Raw genomic sequence first — 18,593 nt, forward strand, 5'->3', positions numbered from 1 at the left:
CTGTGACGGACACTGACTGTGACGGACGCTGACTGACTGTGACGGACGCTGACTGACACTAATTGATTATAACACTAACACTGACTTTTTAAAAAAAGTTTTTTTGACAAAGAACAAAGAAACTGAAGCTCCCTTAGATTAGGAGACTCTGACGGACGCTGACACTGAAACTGGCTGTGACGGAAGCTCTCTGGCTGTGACGGAAGCTCTCTGGCTGTGGCGGACGCTGACTGACTGTGGCGGACGCTGACTGACTGTGGCGGACGCTGACTGACTGTGGCGGACGCTGACTGACTGTGGCGGACGCTGACTGTCACGGACGCTGACTGACTGTGACGGACGCTGACTGACTGTGACGGACGCTGACACTAATTGTTTATAACACTAACACTGACTTTTTTTAAATTTTTTTATGTATAAGTTTTTTTGACAAAGAAACTGAACTCTGACGGACGCTCACTGACTCTGACGGACGCTCACTGACTCTGACGGACGCTCACTGACTCTGACGGACGCTCACTGACTCTGACGGACGCTCACTGACTCTGACGGACGCTAACTGATGCTGACGGACGCTAACTGACGCTGACGGACGCTAACTGACGCTGACGGACGCTAACTGACACTGACAGACACTGACTGATGCTCACTGATGCTGACGGAAGCTAACTGACACTGACGGATGCTAACTGACACTGACTGATGCTCACTGACGCTGACGGACACTAACTGACACTGACTGACACTGATACTAACTAACACTGACTTTTTTTTTTTTGTTTTTGTTTTTTTGACAAAAAAAAAAGAAACTGGGAACTCCCTAATAGTGTGGGAGTTATGGGGGATGATCACAGAGGGGCAGCTGTGATCAAAGGGTTAAAATGGTGGATTTTGACTATGAGGGGACAGCAGAAGGACACAGGCTCCGTTCTCTTCACTTCACAACGCTGAATGAGGAGAATGGAGCTTGCAGCCCTCCTCTGTCCTCCTCTTGACACGTGATCGCTGTCTGATTGGCCATTCTGTACAGATCGGCCAATCAGAGCGATCGCCGGCAAGGGACCGCTGTGATAGGTCCCTTGCCGGTTACTAGGATACCGAACCCGGCGGCCGGCGCTGAGATCGCGGGTCTGTGTCACTGTCACTCGTGACAGTGACACTTTAAAGTTGTGACGTGACTCTACGTCTAGGTGCGGGAAAGACCCGCATCCTATGACGTAGAGTCACGTCAAGGTGCGCAAAGGGGTTAAGTAGGGGGTCCTTGAGCAAGATGCCCCAATGTTTCATTAGGATGGTTCGAATTTTACTGTTGCCTTTATCAAATGTAGTGATTAAATTCAGGGACCTTTTTTTGGGATCAATATTCTCCTGGGGACGTTTGTTTGGACAATCATGCTGGGAGATTTCAGAGTATTTCTGATATGCTCATTCTATTAATCCTCCTGGGTATTTCTTTTCATGAAATCTCTTTTTCAAAATTAGAGATTGTTTTATATAGTCCTCTCGTGTTGTGCAGTTTTTCCTGATTCGATTAAATTGGCTAAAGGGCACATTTCTTAGCCATTTGGGATAATGTGCACTGTTAAACTTGAGAAAACTATTACTATCCACCGTTTTAAAGAAACTGGGGCAGCAAAGATTTTTCTATAATAAGGAAATTAAACATTCTAATGTTACAGGGCACGTTCCACAGGATCCCTTTACATCAAGATGTGAGTAAAAAATCCTCTGTTAACCCAATTCAGCATACAGGTCATCACATCGAAATGTTTTTTGGTCTCGTCTCTGATGAGTTTAAAAATATCAAATCCTCCCAGTTACCTGGTAACAATTTGACCAAAAAGGAGATGGAAGCCCTTAAGGGACTTGGGAACAACACAGATATTGTCATTCGTTCAGCGGATAAAGGTGGGGGAGTGGCTGTCCAAGATCGAACAGACTATGTAGCTGAAGCGCTCAATATTCTGAATAACCCTTGTTACTACACACCACTTGATTCAGATCCTACCCATCGTTTCCTAAAGGAATATAGAATCATGATCCAAGAAGCCTTCGAAGCAGAAATCATAAATAAAAAAGTAAAAGGTTTCCTCACTGTAAGCCATCCCTCTCTTCCGATCTTTTACCATCTACCCAAGGTCCATAAGGACCAAAAGAGACCACCTGGGTGCCCCATCATATCGGGCATTGAATCCATGACGTGTAATCTCTCCCATTACGTGGACCTGTTCTTACAGCCACTGGTGGCCAAATTACCATCATACTTATGGGATTCCTCTAGTCTGATTATGGATCTAGAGGATTTTGTTTGGAAGGACGATTACCTTTTTTTGGCTATAGACATCTCCTCCTTGTACTCTAACATCTCACACAAGTTTGTTATAGAAGCAGTACGTTGGTATTTGTCTGAACAGACTGATCTCCATAAAATGCAAACGGACTTTCTGACTAAATTCCCTGAATTTATTCTTACACATAATGTGTTTGACTTTCAAGGAAAAATATACCATCAAACCCGTGGGACTGCGATGGGGACTCGGGACGCCCTGAGCTATGCTAATCTGTTCATGGGGTGGTTCGAGTCCTCTACCATATACAGTCTTGATTGTTGGTCCAATAATATTGTCTATTATAGACGTTATATAGACGATCTCTTCATCATATGGTGTGGGACCATGATGGAAGCAAAAAACTTTGTTGACACCCTCAATACTAATGATTGGGGTCTAAAGTTTTCCATGGACATCAACAGTGGAAGAATTATTTTCTTGGATCTTCAATTGACACATATTGGAGAAGATATCCATACGTCCACCCACTTTAAAACAGTGGATAGTAATAGTTTTCTCGAGTTTAACAGTGCACATTATCCCAAATGGCTAAGGAATATGGCCTTTAACCAATTTCATCGAATAAGGAAAAACTGCACAACACAAGCAGAATATATAAAACAATCTCTAATTTTGAAAAAGAGATTTCATGAAAAGAAATACCCAGGAGGATTAATAGAATGAGCATATCAGAAATACTCTAAAATCTCCCAGCCTGATTGTCTTAATCCGAACAAACGTCCCCAGGAGAATATTGATCCCAAAAATAGGTCCCTGAATTTCATCACTACATTTGATAAAGGCAACAGTAAAATTTGAGCCATCCTAAGGAAACATTGGGACATCTTCCTCAAGGACCCCCTACTTAAGAACATCCTTCCGACTCAACCTATCATGACTTTTAGAAAATCGACCACGATCAAAAACCTAATAGCCCTGAGAAAATTAAGACCTAAGGTGACTACCAAATTTAGTAGTATATCTCCCGGGGTGGTTAGATGTAACCATAAATTATGTCTCTGCTGCGAGATAATTAACCATGGTTTAAAAGAATTTTCTTCTAGAAGTTCAAAGGAAACATTCAAAATCAGGAGTAAGTTATCCTGCTCATCTAACTTTGTTGTCTACCTGATTGATTGTGTCTGCGGTAAACAGTACGTAGGTCTTACACTTCAGTCACTGAAGATGAGGATGAATGGCCATGGTTTCAAGACTAAGATTGGCTACCTCAAACAGAGTCTCTCGAAACATCTCACACTGGAACATAGTTGTAGTTTTGATGCCATTAGGATCACCCAGATTGAGAAGATACCGCAGGATACATCCAATAGAATAGGAACTCTGAACCGCAGGGAATCCTACTGGATTTACAAATTGGGCACTCTCATCCCGAATTGCCTAAATGAGGCCATAGAGTTGGTCTGATGCATGGTCCTCCCCTTTTTTTCCCCTCCCTTTTCTTCCTATTTCCCAACTTCCACACTCACCTCTGTGCCTGGTTCTCCTCCCTGCAGATACAGCCGCTCATTACTTTTCCTACAGCGCGTCCGTGTCTTTTGCCCTTTTTGGTCCCCCACACGATCCGTAATTTGAGGATATCGATTTTCTCTTCTTCGAGTCTATACATACGAGCATTCTACCTAGTAATAATATTTAAGTTACAAGTTTGATTGATTTTATGAATATGTTGCTAATATGATCGATATATTTGAATAACTGTTGTCATTCTAATCTTTTTAATTCATGTCAAGTGGTTGGCGTTTTTGCATTGCTCATCTAAATGTCACTACCATATTATATTAGATTATAATTAGAGATGAGCGAGCACTAAAATGCTCGGGTACTCGTTATTCGAGACGAACTTTTCCCGATGCTCGAGTGCTCGTCTCGAATAACGAACCCCATTGAAGTCAATGGGAGACTCGAGCATTTTTCAAGGGGACCAAGGCTCTGCACAGGGAAGCTTGGCCAAACACCTGGGAACCTCAGAAAAGGATGGAAACACCACGGAAATGGACAGGAAACAGCAGGGGCAGCATGCATGGATGCCTCTGAGGCTGCATAATCGCACCATTATGCCAAAATTATGGGCAACAGCATGGCCATGACAGAGTGACAGAATGAAGCTAGATAGCATCTAAAACATCCAATAATTGACCCTGACACTATAGGGGACGGCATGCAGAGGCAGCAGCGGCAGGCTAGAGAGTGTCATGGCGACATACCCTAAATGGACTCAGGCTTCAAACCAATGGGTGGCAGAGAGGAACCAAAGGAGGTGAGCAAGAAGCGCTCAAATAATATCGGTACATGATAAAAGTTTGCCAGTATATTTTGTGGATTACACAGCAGGGTGGCGACAAAGTTAACATGGAAGCCATGAAAACAACCCAAAATTCTGCCTGACACAGCTCGTTTGATAAGGGGACCATGTATGGAGGCAGTGAACTAGTAGTAGATTAAAGGTGCTGCAGTTAAAACTATGTTAGTTGGATCTTGGCATGGAGCTGGCGCTCCGCTGCCAGGCGAGCTTTCGCCAATCCAAGCCCCTGTCTCTAGGCTACTCCCCAAACAGCACTTCTAAGAACCTTTTGTATAAGATCAAGTGTAGTAGCGTTCTTATAAGTTTAGGATATGGCGGGTGAGGGGAATGTAAACAGATGCGCAAGAAGCGCTGAAATAATATCGGTAAATGATAAAAGTTTGCCAGTATTTTTTGTGGATTACACAGCAGGGTGGCGACAAAGTTAACAAGTTTGTTGTGGAAGCCATGAAAACAACCCAAAATACTGCCTGACACAGCTCGTTTGATAAGGGGACCATGTATGCTTACAGTTCATGCCAGTAGCTGCACTGGCTGCCAGTCTCCTTTCGAATAGTTTAAAATAATAACCCTCATCCATAAAGCTCTGTATAATGCTGCACCCCCCTACCTCTCCTCTCTTATCTCAGTCTATCGCCCAACCCGTGCTCTTAGATCCGCCAGTGATCTTAGATTAACCTCTACCCTAGTGCGGACCTCCCACTCGCGTCTCCAAGACTTCTCTAGAGCTGCACCAATTCTATGGAATGCTCTGCCCTGGACTATCAGACTAATACCTAACCTCCAAAGTTTCAAACGTGCTCTTAAAACCCATTTCTTTAGGCAAGCCTATAACACTCATTAACTGCATGAAGTTTTAACTCTTCTACTAACCCGTCCTGTGTCGTCCTCCCATCTGTTATCCAGCAACCAACAGGCACCAGACTTCTCTACAGTCCCATTCACCCTGGACCTGGTATATAAGATGACGGCTGAGTGGTTCAAGCGACAGCAATTCCATTTATTATATTTTGTTCTATTCCCTAAGAAGAATGTCTTGACCATTAAATATTCTTTTACCTCGTGTTACCCCATCATCTTCATAAACCGTAAGCTCTGGCGAGCAGGGACCTCACTCCTGTTGTTCCATACAAATGTTGTGCTCTGTTACATTACATTTGTATTTGTTTCCTATGATTTGTAAAGCGCTACGGAATATGATGGCGCTATATAAATAAAGATTATTATTATTATTATGGAGGCAGTGAACTAGTAGTAGATTAAAGGTGCTGCAGTTAAAACTATGTTAGTTGGATCTTGGGATGGAGCTGGCGCTCCGCAGCCAGGCGAGCTTTCGCCAATCCAAGCCCCTGTCTCTAGGCTACTCCCCAAACAGCACTTCTAAGAACCTTTTGTATAAGATCAAGTGTAGTAGCGTTCTTATAAGTTTGGGATATGGCGGGTGAGGGGAATGTAAAAAGATGCGCAAGAAGCGCTGAAATAATATTGGTAAATGATAAAAGTTTATTAGTATATTTTGTGGATAACACAGCTGGGTGGCGACAAAGTTAACAACTTTGATGTGGAATCCATGAAAACAACCCAAATTTCTGCCTGACACACCTCGTTTGATAAAGGGACGATGTATGGAGGCAGCTATATGGACGACTTTTGGAGGTAGCAATGGAGACAACGTGTGGAGGCTGCTATGGAGACAATTTAATTTGGATAGTGCCTGTATGTGGCAGTCCCAAAAATTTTTCAAACCAGAGGAGCAGGTAGGTGGCCCTCCAGAAAAATAGAATAGATTGAGTGCCTGTATGTGGCAGTCCCAAAAAGTTTTCAAACCAGAGGAGCAGGTAGGTGGCCCTCCAGAAAAATGGAATCGATTGAGTGCCTGTATGTGGCAGTCCCAAAAAGTTTTCAAACCAGAGGAGCAGGTAGGTGGCCCTCCAGAAAAATAGAATAGATTGATTGCCTGTATGTGGCAGTCCCAAAAAGTTTTCAAACCAGAGGAGCAGGTAGGTGGCCCTCCAGAAAAATTGAATCGATTGAGTGCCTGTATGTGGCAGTCCCAAAAAGTTTTCAAACCAGAGGAGCAGGTAGGTGGCCCTCCAGAAAAATTGAATAGATTGAGTGCCTGTATGTGGCAGTCCCAAAAAGTTTTCAAACCAGAGGAGCAGGTAGGTGGCCCTCCAGAAAAATTGAATAGATTGAGTGCCTGTATGTGGCACTCCCAAAAATTGTTTAAAACAGAGGAACGGGTCGGTGGCCCTCCAGAAAAATTGAATAGATTGAGTGCCTGTATGTGGCACTCCCAAAAATTGTTTAAAACAGAGGACCGGGTCGGTGGCCCTCCAGAAAAATTAAATGCATAAAGTACTATAGCTAGAGCCAGTTGGCCCTGGCAAAAAATAGCCAGTTTCCTCTGCTTTACTGTACAAAGAGAAGGAGAAGGAGGAAAATGAGGAGGAGGAGGAGTGGATCAATTATTCAGGTTGAGCTTCCTTCACCTGGTGGAGATTGGAAATTATGAGAAATCCAGGCTTTATTCATCTTAATAAGCGTCAGCCTGTCAGCGCTGTCAGTCGACAGGCGTGTACGCTTATCGGTGATGATGCCACCAGCTGCACTGAAAACCCGCTCGGACAAGACGCTAGCGGCAGGGCAGTCAAGAACCTCCAAGGCGTACAGCGCCAGTTCGTGCCACATGTCCAGCTTTGAAACCCAGTAGTTGTAGGGAGCTGTGTGATCATTTAGGACGATGGTATGGTCAGCTACGTACTCCCTCACCATCTTTCTGTAAAGATCAGCCCTACTCTGCCGAGACTGGGGACAGGTGACAGTGTCTTGCTGGGGTGACATAAAGCTGGCAAAAGCCTTGTAAAGCGTACCCTTGCCAGTGCTGGACAAGCTGCCTGCTCGCCTACTCTCCCTCGCTACTTGTCCCGCAGAACTACGCACTCTGCCGCTAGCGCTGTCAGAAGGGAAATACTGTTTCAGCTTGTGAACCAGGGCCTGCTGGTATTCATGCATTCTCACACTCCTTTCCTCTGCAGGGATGAGAGTGGAAAGATTTTGCTTGTACCGTGGGTCCAGGAGAGTGAACACCCAGTAATCGGTGCTGGAATAAATTCTTTGAACGCGAGGGTCACGGGATAGGCAGCCTAGCATGAAATCTGCCATATGCGCCAGAGTACCAACGCGTAAGAATTCACTCCCCTCACTGGCCTGACTGTCCATTTCCTCCTCCTCCAACTCCTCCAACTCCTCTTCTTCTGCCTATACACGCTGAACAGTGAAGGACTCAACAATGGTCCCCTCTTGTGTCTCGCCAACATTCTCCTCCTCTTCCTCCTCATCCTCCTCCACCTCCACCTCCTCCGATATGCGCTGAGAAACAGACCTAAGGGTGCTTTGGCTATCAACAAGGGAATCTTCTTCCCCCGTCTCTTGTGACGAGCGCAAAGCTTCCGACTTCATGCTGATCAGAGAGTTTTTCAACAGGCCAAGCAGCGGGATGGTGAGGCTGATGATGGCGGCATCGCCACTGACCATCTGTGTTGACTCCTCAAAGTTACTCAGCACCTGACAGATATCAGACATCCATGTCCACTCCTCATTGTAGACTTGAGGAAGCTGACTGACCTGACTACCAGTTCTGGTGGAAGTTGACATCTGGCAGTCTACAATGGCTCGGCGCTGCTGGTAAACTCTGGATAACATGGTCAGTGTTGAATTCCACCTCGTGGGCACGTCGCACAACAGTCGGTGAGCGGGCAGTTGGAGGCGGCGCTGCGCTGCCCTGAGAGTGGCAGCATCTGTGCTGGACTTCCTGAAATGCGTGCAGATGCGGCGCACCTTCGTGAGCAAATCTGACAGATTGGGGTATGTCTTGAGGAAACGCTGAACTATCAGATTTAACACATGGGCCAGGCATGGCACATGTGTCAGTCTGCCGAGTTGCAGAGCCGCCACCAGGTTACGGCCATTGTCACACACAACCATGCCTGGCTTCAGGTTCAGCGGTGCCAGCCACAGATCAGTCTGCGCCGTGATGCCCTGTAATAGCTCTTGGGCGGTGTGCCTTTTATCGCCTAGGCTCAACAGTTTGAGCACCGCCTGCTGTCGCTTAGCAACGGCACTGCTGCTGTGCCTAGAGCTACCAACTGATGGCGCCGTGCCCACGAATGGTAGTTCGGAGGAGGAGGTGGAGGAGGGGTGGGAGGAGGAGGAGGCATAGTAGGCCTGAAACACCTGGACCGAGGTAGGCCCCGCAATCCTCGGCGTCGGCAGTATATGACCAGCCCCAGGGTCAGACTCGGTCCCAGCCTCCACCAAGTTAACCCAATGTGTCGTCAGCGACATATAGTGGCCCTGCCCGGCAGCACTCGTCCACGTGTCCGTGGTCAGGTGGACCTTGTCAGAAACGGCGTTGGTCAGGGCACGGGTGATGTTGTCTGACACGTGCTGGTGCAGGGCTGGGACGGCACATCGGGAAAAGTAGTGGCGGCTGGGGACCGAATACCGAGGGGCGGCCGCCGCCATGAGGTTGCGAAAGGCCTCGGTCTCTACTAGCCTATAGGGCAGCATCTCCAGGCTAAGCAATCTGGAGATGTGCACATTAAGGGCTTGGGCGTGCGGGTGGGTTGCACTATATTTGCGTTTCCGCTCCAGCGTCTGGGGTATGGAGAGCTGAACGCTGGTGGATGCTGTGGAGGATCGTGGAGGCGACGATGGGGTTTTTGTGGCAGGGTCCTGGGCAGGGGGCTGACTATCAGCTGACACAGGGGAAGGAGCAGTGGTGTGCACGGCCGGAGGTGAACGGGCTTGTTGCCACTGAGTGGGGTGTTTAGCATTCATATGCCTGCGCATACTGGTGGTAGTTAAGCTAGTAGTGGTGGAACCCCTGCTGAGCCTGGTTTGGCAAATGTTGCACACCACAGTCCGTCGGTCATCCGGTGTTTCCTTAAAGAACCTCCAGACTTCTGAAGATCTAGCCCTCGCCGCAAGAGCCCTCGCCACGGGAGCTTCACTAGTTGACACATTTGGCGCTGATGCACCAGCTCTGGCCCTGCCTCTCCGTCTGGCCCCACCACTGCCTCTTCCAACCTGTTCTGGTCGAGGACTCTCCTCCGTCTCAGAAGCACTGTGTTCACCCGGCCTCTCAACCCAGCTTGGGTCTGTCACCTCATCATCCTCCGATCCCTCAGTCTGCTCCCCCCTCGGACTTCCTGCCCTGACAACAACTTCCCCACTGTCTGACAACCGTGTCTCCTCATCGTCGGACACCTCTTTACACACTTCCACTACGTCAAGAAGGTCATCATCACCCACAGACTGCGACTGGTGGAAAACCTGGGCATCGGAAAATTGCTCATCAGCAACCGGACAAGTGGTTTGTGACTGTGGGAAGGGTCCAGAAAACAGTTCCTCAGAGTATGCCGGTTCAAATGCCAAATTTTCCTGGGAGGGGGCAGACTGGGGGGGAGGAGGCTGAGGTGCAGGAGCTGGAGGAGTGGCGATTTCGGTGACATGGGTGGACTGCGTGGAAGACTGACTGGTGGACAAATTGCTCGAAGCATTGTCAGCAATCCACGACATCACCTGTTCGCACTGTTCTGGCCTCAACAGTGCTCTACCACGAGTCCCAGTAACTTCAGACATGAACCTAGGGAGTGTAGCTCTGCGGCGTTCCCCTGCTCCCTCATAAGCAGGTGGTGTCTCACCCCGGCCAGGACCACGGCCTCTGACCCCTGCAGTAGTTGGACGCCCACGTCCCCGCCCTCGTCCTCTACCCCTAGCCCTCGGGTTAAACATTTTTAAAATGAGAGTTATAGCTTTAATTTTTTTTTAACTTTTTTTTGTGTTTTTTTTTTTTTTTGTGTTTTTGAGTTTTTAAAACCAAACAATGCTATCCTATTGCTATGGCTATTTTCTAGCCAAGTATGAAAGCACACTACTATGCCAGATGAGATGACGCTGAGTTATTAAACAAAATAAACGTAAAATAAAAAAGGACAAATGGCAGACTGTGCCTAATTGAAATCCAACCCCTACTAAATTTTCCCACTTCGGTCTTTGCAATGGATATGTGCGTCACTAAGCGCAAAACACAGCGGTCGCAAGTCTCACTACAAATTGCTCACAATTGGCTAGTAGATGCACTGCAGCAAGTACAGCCACCAGCAGATCAACCAGAAATCAAATATATAACGCTACTGTAGGCGTAAGCCGTTTGGATTCTCCTATGGCTATTTTCTAGCCAAGTATGAAAGCACACTACTATGCCAGATGAGATGACGCTGAGTTATTAAACAAAATAAACGTAAAATAAAAAAGGACAAATGGCAGACTGTGCCTAATTGAAATCCAACCCCTACTAAATTTTCCCACTTCGGTCTTTGCAATGGATATGTGCGTCACTAAGCGCAAAACACAGCGGTCGCAAGTCTCACTACAAATTGCTCACAATTGGCTAGTAGATGCACTGCAGCAAGTACAGCCACCAGCAGATCAACCAGAAATCAAATATATAACGCTACTGTAGGCGTAAGCCGTTTGGATTCTCCTATGGCTATTTTCTAGCCAAGTATGAAAGCACACTACTATGCCAGATGAGATGACGCTGAGTTATTAAACAAAATAAACGTAAAATAAAAAAGGACAAATGGCAGACTGTGCCTAATTGAAATCCAACCCCTACTAAATTTTCCCACTTCGGTCTTTGCAATGGATATGTGCGTCACTAAGCGCAAAACACAGCGGTCGCAAGTCTCACTACAAATTGCTCACAATTGGCTAGTAGATGCACTGCAGCAAGTACAGCCACCAGCAGATCAACCAGAAATCAAATATATAACGCTACTGTAGGCGTAAGCCGTTTGGATTCTCCTATGGCTATTTTCTAGCCAAGTATGAAAGCACACTACTATGCCAGATGAGATGACGCTGAGTTATTAAACAAAATAAACGTAAAATAAAAAAGGACAAATGGCAGACTGTGCCTAATTGAAATCCAACCCCTACTAAATTTTCCCACTTCGGTCTTTGCAATGGATATGTGCGTCACTAAGCGCAAAACACAGCGGTCGCAAGTCTCACTACAAATTGCTCACAATTGGCTAGTAGATGCACTGCAGCAAGTACAGCCACCAGCAGATCAACCAGAAATCAAATATATAACGCTACTGTAGGCGTAAGCCGTTTGGATTCTCCTATGGCTATTTTCTAGCCAAGTATGAAAGCACACTACTATGCCAGATGAGATGACGCTGAGTTATTAAACAAAATAAACGTAAAATAAAAAAGGACAAATGGCAGACTGTGCCTAATTGAAATCCAACCCCTACTAAATTTTCCCACTTCGGTCTTTGCAATGGATATGTGCGTCACTAAGCGCAAAACACAGCGGTCGCAAGTCTCACTACAAATTGCTCACAATTGGCTAGTAGATGCACTGCAGCAAGTACAGCCACCAGCAGATCAACCAGAAATCAAATATATAACGCTACTGTAGGCGTAAGCCGTTTGGATTCTCCTATGGCTATTTTCTAGCCAAGTATGAAAGCACACTACTATGCCAGATGAGATGACGCTGAGTTATTAAACAAAATAAACGTAAAATAAAAAAGGACAAATGGCAGACTGTGCCTAATTGAAATCCAACCCCTACTAAATTTTCCCACTTCGGTCTTTGCAATGGATATGTGCGTCACTAAGCGCAAAACACAGCGGTCGCAAGTCTCACTACAAATTGCTCACAATTGGCTAGTAGATGCACTGCAGCAAGTACAGCCACCAGCAGATCAACCAGAAATCAAATATATAACGCTACTGTAGGCGTAAGCCGTTTGGATTCTCCTATGGCTATTTTCTAGCCAAGTATGAAAGCACACTACTATGCCAGATGAGATGACGCTGAGTTATTAAACAAAATAAACGTAAAATAAAAAAGGACAAATGGCAGACTGTGCCTAATTGAAATCCAACCCCTACTAAATTTTCCCACTTCGGTCTTTGCAATGGATATGTGCGTCACTAAGCGCAAAACACAGCGGTCGCAAGTCTCACTACAAATTGCTCACAATTGGCTAGTAGATGCACTGCAGCAAGTACAGCCACCAGCAGATCAACCAGAAATCAAATATATAACGCTACTGTAGGCGTAAGCCGTTTGGATTCTCCTATGGCTATTTTCTAGCCAAGTATGAAAGCACACTACTATGCCAGATGAGATGACACTGAGTTATTAAACAAAATAAACGTAAAATAAAAAAGGAAAAATGGCAGACTGTGCCTAATTGAAATCCAACCCCTACTAAATTTTCCCACTTTGGTGTTTGAGGTGGATATGTGTGCCACTAAGAGCTAAACACAACGGTAGCAAGTCCCCCTGCTAATTCCTCACAAAATGGTACTAGATGCAAATAAAAAAAAAAAAAAGTAGAACGTTATTGTAGCCCTAAGAAGGGCTGTTGGGTTCTTGGAGAATCACTCCTGCCTAACAGTAAGCTAATAGAACACCCTAACGCTTTCCCTGACCAGCAGCAGCTCTCTCCCTAGCGGCATCCAGACACAGAATGATCCGAGCAGCGCGGGCAGCGGCTAGTCTATCCCAGGGTCACCTGATCTGGCCAGCCAACCACTGCTATCGACGTGTAAGGGTACCACGTCATGCTGGGTGGAGTGCAGAGTCTCCTGGCTTGTGATTGGCTCTGTTTCTGGCCGCCAAAAAGCAAAACGGCGGGAGCTGCCATTTTCTCGAGCGGGCGAAGTATTCGTCCGAGCAACGAGCAGTTTCGAGTACGCTAATGCTCGAACGAGCATCAAGCTCGGACGAGCATGTTCGCTCATCTCTAATTATAATATCATTTTATTTTGTTATTTTATATGATATGTCTCTCCCCTCCCATTTTATGTCTTTGAAATACTGTTTTAGATGATCTTTTATTGTTTTAATGTGTCAAAACTAAGCTGGTACATACATCATCCTTATGTCCTTTGATCTTCCATTACCACACTTGATCTCGGGGTGGTTTCCGGTTCATTGTATGTTTTTTGTATATAAGGAATGTCTTTTTTACTTTTCACTATGCCTGATGAAAGCTCCAGTCTGGAGCTGAAACGCGTCGCATCGCTAATAAAAAGTTTCACAAATGCCAGAAGAGGCTATTGCTATCTCATTTGCAAATTTGAGCGCCGGTCCGTTACTATTTCTTTTCCCTACGGGTCTCCACAACGTTAAAAACAGGACATGGATAGCAAATTCAGTACGGATAAGTGCCTACGCGTTTCGGATAAAAAATATATCCTTTTTCATGGCTATATGACTCTGCAATGAAATTCAAGATATAAGACACGAATACGGGTCACATGCTCAATACCAGCCTGTTGGTCAGCCGGCAACAATCACCTGCCCGCATAATATAAAACTAAAAATGCATTGCAAGCACACAAACATACAATAACACAATAAAATAAGAATAAATGTAAGTCGTAAACATATATGTAAACATTTATCACATAAGTAAATAACAATGGTTAGTTAATATCAGTTACAATTGACACATCACGTCAATACTTTTATTTAACCCTTTTGGGGTACGTGTTTCAGGACAGAATATCCAATATGTTTCGCGGTTGCATTTTCTTTTTTAAATCCCCTCCTCGAGGTGACCTGAAAATTCTTTCAATGCCCTGGCATGAGAAAGACCCACAGTCACCTCAGTGATCCAATTGGAAGTGCTTGAAAGCCATCGAGATGTTCATGGCATCTCTATTCTTTGCATCAGTAAAATGCCGTCTAATGCGAACTTTAAGAGCACCACTGGTGCATCCAACGTACTGGACCTTACATAGCTCACAGGATATTATACATACCACATAAGTGGCATTGCAATTAATGTAGCTTCTAATGTCAAATTTTTGATTTGTATGTGAAGACTGAACAGACTTTGAAGGTACAGAGTGATTTCAACATAGACATTTGTTGTGGCCACATTTGTAAAAACCCCTAGTAGACAGCCATGTGCCCTTATTAGCTTCTTTCATCAAAAAAAGACTAGGTGATAAAATATTGCCTAATGTTGGTGCCTTTTTCGGTATAAACTTGATATTAGAATTAATGAAGCCAGAGAGAGGACTTTCTGTTAGTAACAAGAGTAAGAATTTTTTAATTATTTGGACAATCTGTTGATATTGTAAACTAAATGACGTAGAAAAAGTAATCTGAGAGCTTGCAGTAGCATCACAAATATCCCTTTTCCTGTCCCTATCCACAATAAGGTTCGTAGAATATTGTACACTATTTCAGTGGCTCTACGTAACATCCATGGGGGATAATTTCTTTTACACAATCCTTTCAAGGAAACATCCAAAAAAAATTTGTTTTGTGTGAATTCAGGGCAAACGTAAACTTTAAATTCATATCATTCTGATTAATATATTTAACCCCTTAAGGACACAGGGTATTTTCGCTCTTTTCACGCCCCCCATCTTCAAAAATCCATAGCTTTTTCATTTTTAAGTGTACAGAGCTATGTGAGGGCTTATTTTGTGCGCAACAAATTTTACTTTCCCCTGATGTTATTTATTATGTCCTGCCATGTAGTGGGAAGCCAGAAAAATAGTCCAAATGTGGAAAACTTGAAAAAAAACGAGTGTGCGTCATGTTCTTGTGGGCTCAATTTTACGACTTTCACACTTATTGCGTTTATTTTTTATTGCGTTTTAATACATTTTCAAAAATTGAACGAATGTGTACAAAAAAGAAAAAAAATCTTCTGACGCTAATAACTTTTTCATACTTGAGTGCACGGAGCTGTGTGAGGTGTCATTTTTTACAAAATGAGCTGACGTTTTCATATCTACCACTGTGTGACATTTTGATAATTTTTATTACATTTTCATGTCATGTAGAAAGGTGTAAAGGTCGCATTTCGGACATTTGGGCGCCATTTCCTGTCTCGCAGGTCACCGCCGGCCACAATGGTTTTTTATTTTGATAGATCAGGCATTTTCGGGATGCAGTGATACATAATGTGTCTGTGATTTTTACTGTTTATTCCGTTTTATATCAGTTCTAGGGAAAGGGGGGTGATTTGAACTTTTAATATTTTATAAATCTTTTACATTTTTAAACTTTTTTTTTCTTTTTTTTTCACTATTTCTTGGACCATCTAGGGTACTTTAACCCTAGATGGTCCGATCGTTCCTACCATATACTGCAATACAACTGTATCGTGGTATATGGAGTTTCTGCAGGTCATTCATTACAATGAGCCAATGGCTCATTGTAACGAATGCGCAGAAGCCATTCAGCCTTGGGTCTGACGTTCGGGGAAGTGATGATCGCAGGTAACCATGCGCCCATGCGCCGACCACGGGTGTTAGCGATGGATCTTTGCTGCGATATGCAACAAAGCCCATCTCTGTATGAGGAAGGCTCAGTCCGTGAGCCCTCTTCATACACCCTTCATAGCTCCGTGGCGGGTATATCCGTCATGGAGCATCAAGGGGTTAAAAAAAATCAATGGCTCGTGAATCCATCCCCTCTTATACCAGGAGCAGGTCAGCGATATAATGACCATACCATCTGATATGGGAGAGGAACGGATTGTTTGACAAAAAAAGAAAATTCTCCTCCCATACTGCCATGTAGATATTGGCCATGGAGGGCGAACATTTACCCCTCCCCCCCCTTATAGCCGCTCCACACTGTTGTAAAAAGAATTGGTCACCAAAAGAAAAATAATTATTAGTGAGTAAAAATTCCATCGACATCACACGTCACAGAAAATAGCTATTGATGAATTGAAAAATAATAAGGATTTAATTATACGTCAGACTTATAAAGGGGGTGCCGTGATTCTCTTGGATGCCAGTCTGTATAAAAAATTTAATTTTCAAATGTTACAAGATACATCTACATACAGGGAATTATCATCTGATCCTACTAAACAGTTCCAAAGAAGCTTAAAAAGATTGTTACAAGAGGGGGTTTATATTGGTGCAATCAGTGAAAAAATCTCAGAATATTTATATGTTGATAACCCGATTGTTCCTATATACCATTTGCTTCCTAAAATTCATAAGGATGTCTTTCCACCTCCCCTCAGGCCCATAGTGGCAGGCATAGGCTCTCTCACCGAAAAACTCGGTGAGTGGGTCGACCTCCAGCCAATGGTGAGGACTCTTCTAGGATATCTACGTGACACCAAACATGTCCCCATTAGATGGGTTTCATTGGGGGAGAGATTACGGTTGGTTGACGTGTGATGTCGTGGGATTATATCCTTCACTTATACATGATGTAGCATTGAAGTGCCTTGCACATTTTTGGCACTCTTACAGTAACTATGATGATGGGGTTAAAGAGTTTATTCTTATGTCGATGAAATTTTTACTCACTAATAATTATTTTTCCTTTGATGACCAATTCTTTTTACAACAGTGGATAGCGGCCATGGGGGGGTAGATGTTCGCCCTCCATGGCCAATATCTACATGCCAGTATGGGAGGAGAATTTACTTTTTTTGTCAAACAATCTGTTCCTCTCCCATATCAGGTGGTATGGTCGTTATATCGATGACCTGCTCCTTGTATGGGAGGGGACGAATTCACAAGCCATTAATTTTGTTAAATATATTAATCAGAATGATATGAATTCAAAGGTTACGTTTGCCCTGAATTCACGCACGACTAACTTTTTGGATGTTTCCTTGAAAGGGGGGGGACACAGGATCAATTGCACAATATATTAAACCTACTGCAACTGTTTCTATTCTAGATGCCACATCGTGTCACCCCTCTCACGTTATTAAGAATATACCTGTTGGAGAATTAATAAGGTTTAAACGAAACTGTACAAACCCGACTGTGTTTCAGGAAGATAATCAGAATGTACACAGGGGATTATGTAAAAAAAAATTATCCCCCATGGATGTTACGTAGAGCCGTTGAAATAGTGAACAATATTCAAAAAAATATCTACGATCTTATTGTGGATAGGGACAGGAAAAGAGATATTTGTGATGCTACTGCAAGCTCTTTGATTACTTTTTCTATGTCATTTAGTTAATGATTTAGTTAGTTATTAAAAAAATACTTACCCTTGTTACTAACAGAAAGTTCTCTCTCTGGCTTCATTAATTCTAATATCAAGTTTATACCGAAAAAGGCACCAACATTAGGCAATATTTTATCACCTAGTCTTTTTTTTTATGAAAGACGCTAATAAGGGCACATGGCTGTCCACTAGGGGTTTTTACAAATGTGGCCACAACAAATGTCTATGTTGAAATCACTCTGTACCTTCAAAGTCTTTTCAGTCTTCACATACGAATCAAAATTTTGACATTAGAAGCTACATTAATTGCAATACCACTTATGTGGTGTATATGATTACCTGTGAGCTATGTAAGGTCCAGTACATTGGAGGCACCAGCGGTGCTCTTAAAGTTCGCATTAGACGGCATTTGTCTGATGCGAAGAATAAAGATGCCATGAACATCTCGATGGCTTCCAAGCACTTTCAATTGGTTCACGGAGGAGACTATGGGTCTTTCACATGCCAAGGCATTGAAAGAATTTTCAAGTCACCTCGAGGAGGTGATTTAAAAAAGAAAATGTTCAACCACCAAACGTATTGGATATTCTGTATTGAAACACGTACCCTAAAATGGTTAAATAAACGTCTTGACGTGATGTGTCAATTGTAACTGATATTAACTAACCATTGATCTTTACTTAAGAGATAAATGTTTACATATTTGTTTACAACATACATTTGTTCTTATTTTATTGTATGTTTGTGTGCTTGCAATGCATTTATAGTTTTATATTATGCGGGCAGGTGATATCTTGAAGTTCATTGCAGAGTCATATAGCCACGAATAGGGATATATTTGTTTTCCAAAACGTGTAGGCACTTATCCTGACTCAAATTGCTATCCATGTCC

The 18,593-nt window shown here is 43.9% G+C and overlaps 1 protein-coding gene across 3 annotated transcripts in view; it reads right to left on the bottom strand.

Annotated features, from left to right (window-relative positions):
• CA11 (carbonic anhydrase 11) overlaps positions 1–18,593 on the bottom strand; it is a 716,291-nt gene that overhangs the window by 559,683 nt on the left and 138,015 nt on the right. The gene's annotated exons all lie outside the window — the stretch shown is intronic.

Source organism: Engystomops pustulosus, chromosome 6 (assembly GCF_040894005.1).
Source record: "Engystomops pustulosus chromosome 6, aEngPut4.maternal, whole genome shotgun sequence".
In the NCBI taxonomy this organism is placed as follows: domain Eukaryota; kingdom Metazoa; phylum Chordata; class Amphibia; order Anura; family Leptodactylidae; genus Engystomops; species Engystomops pustulosus.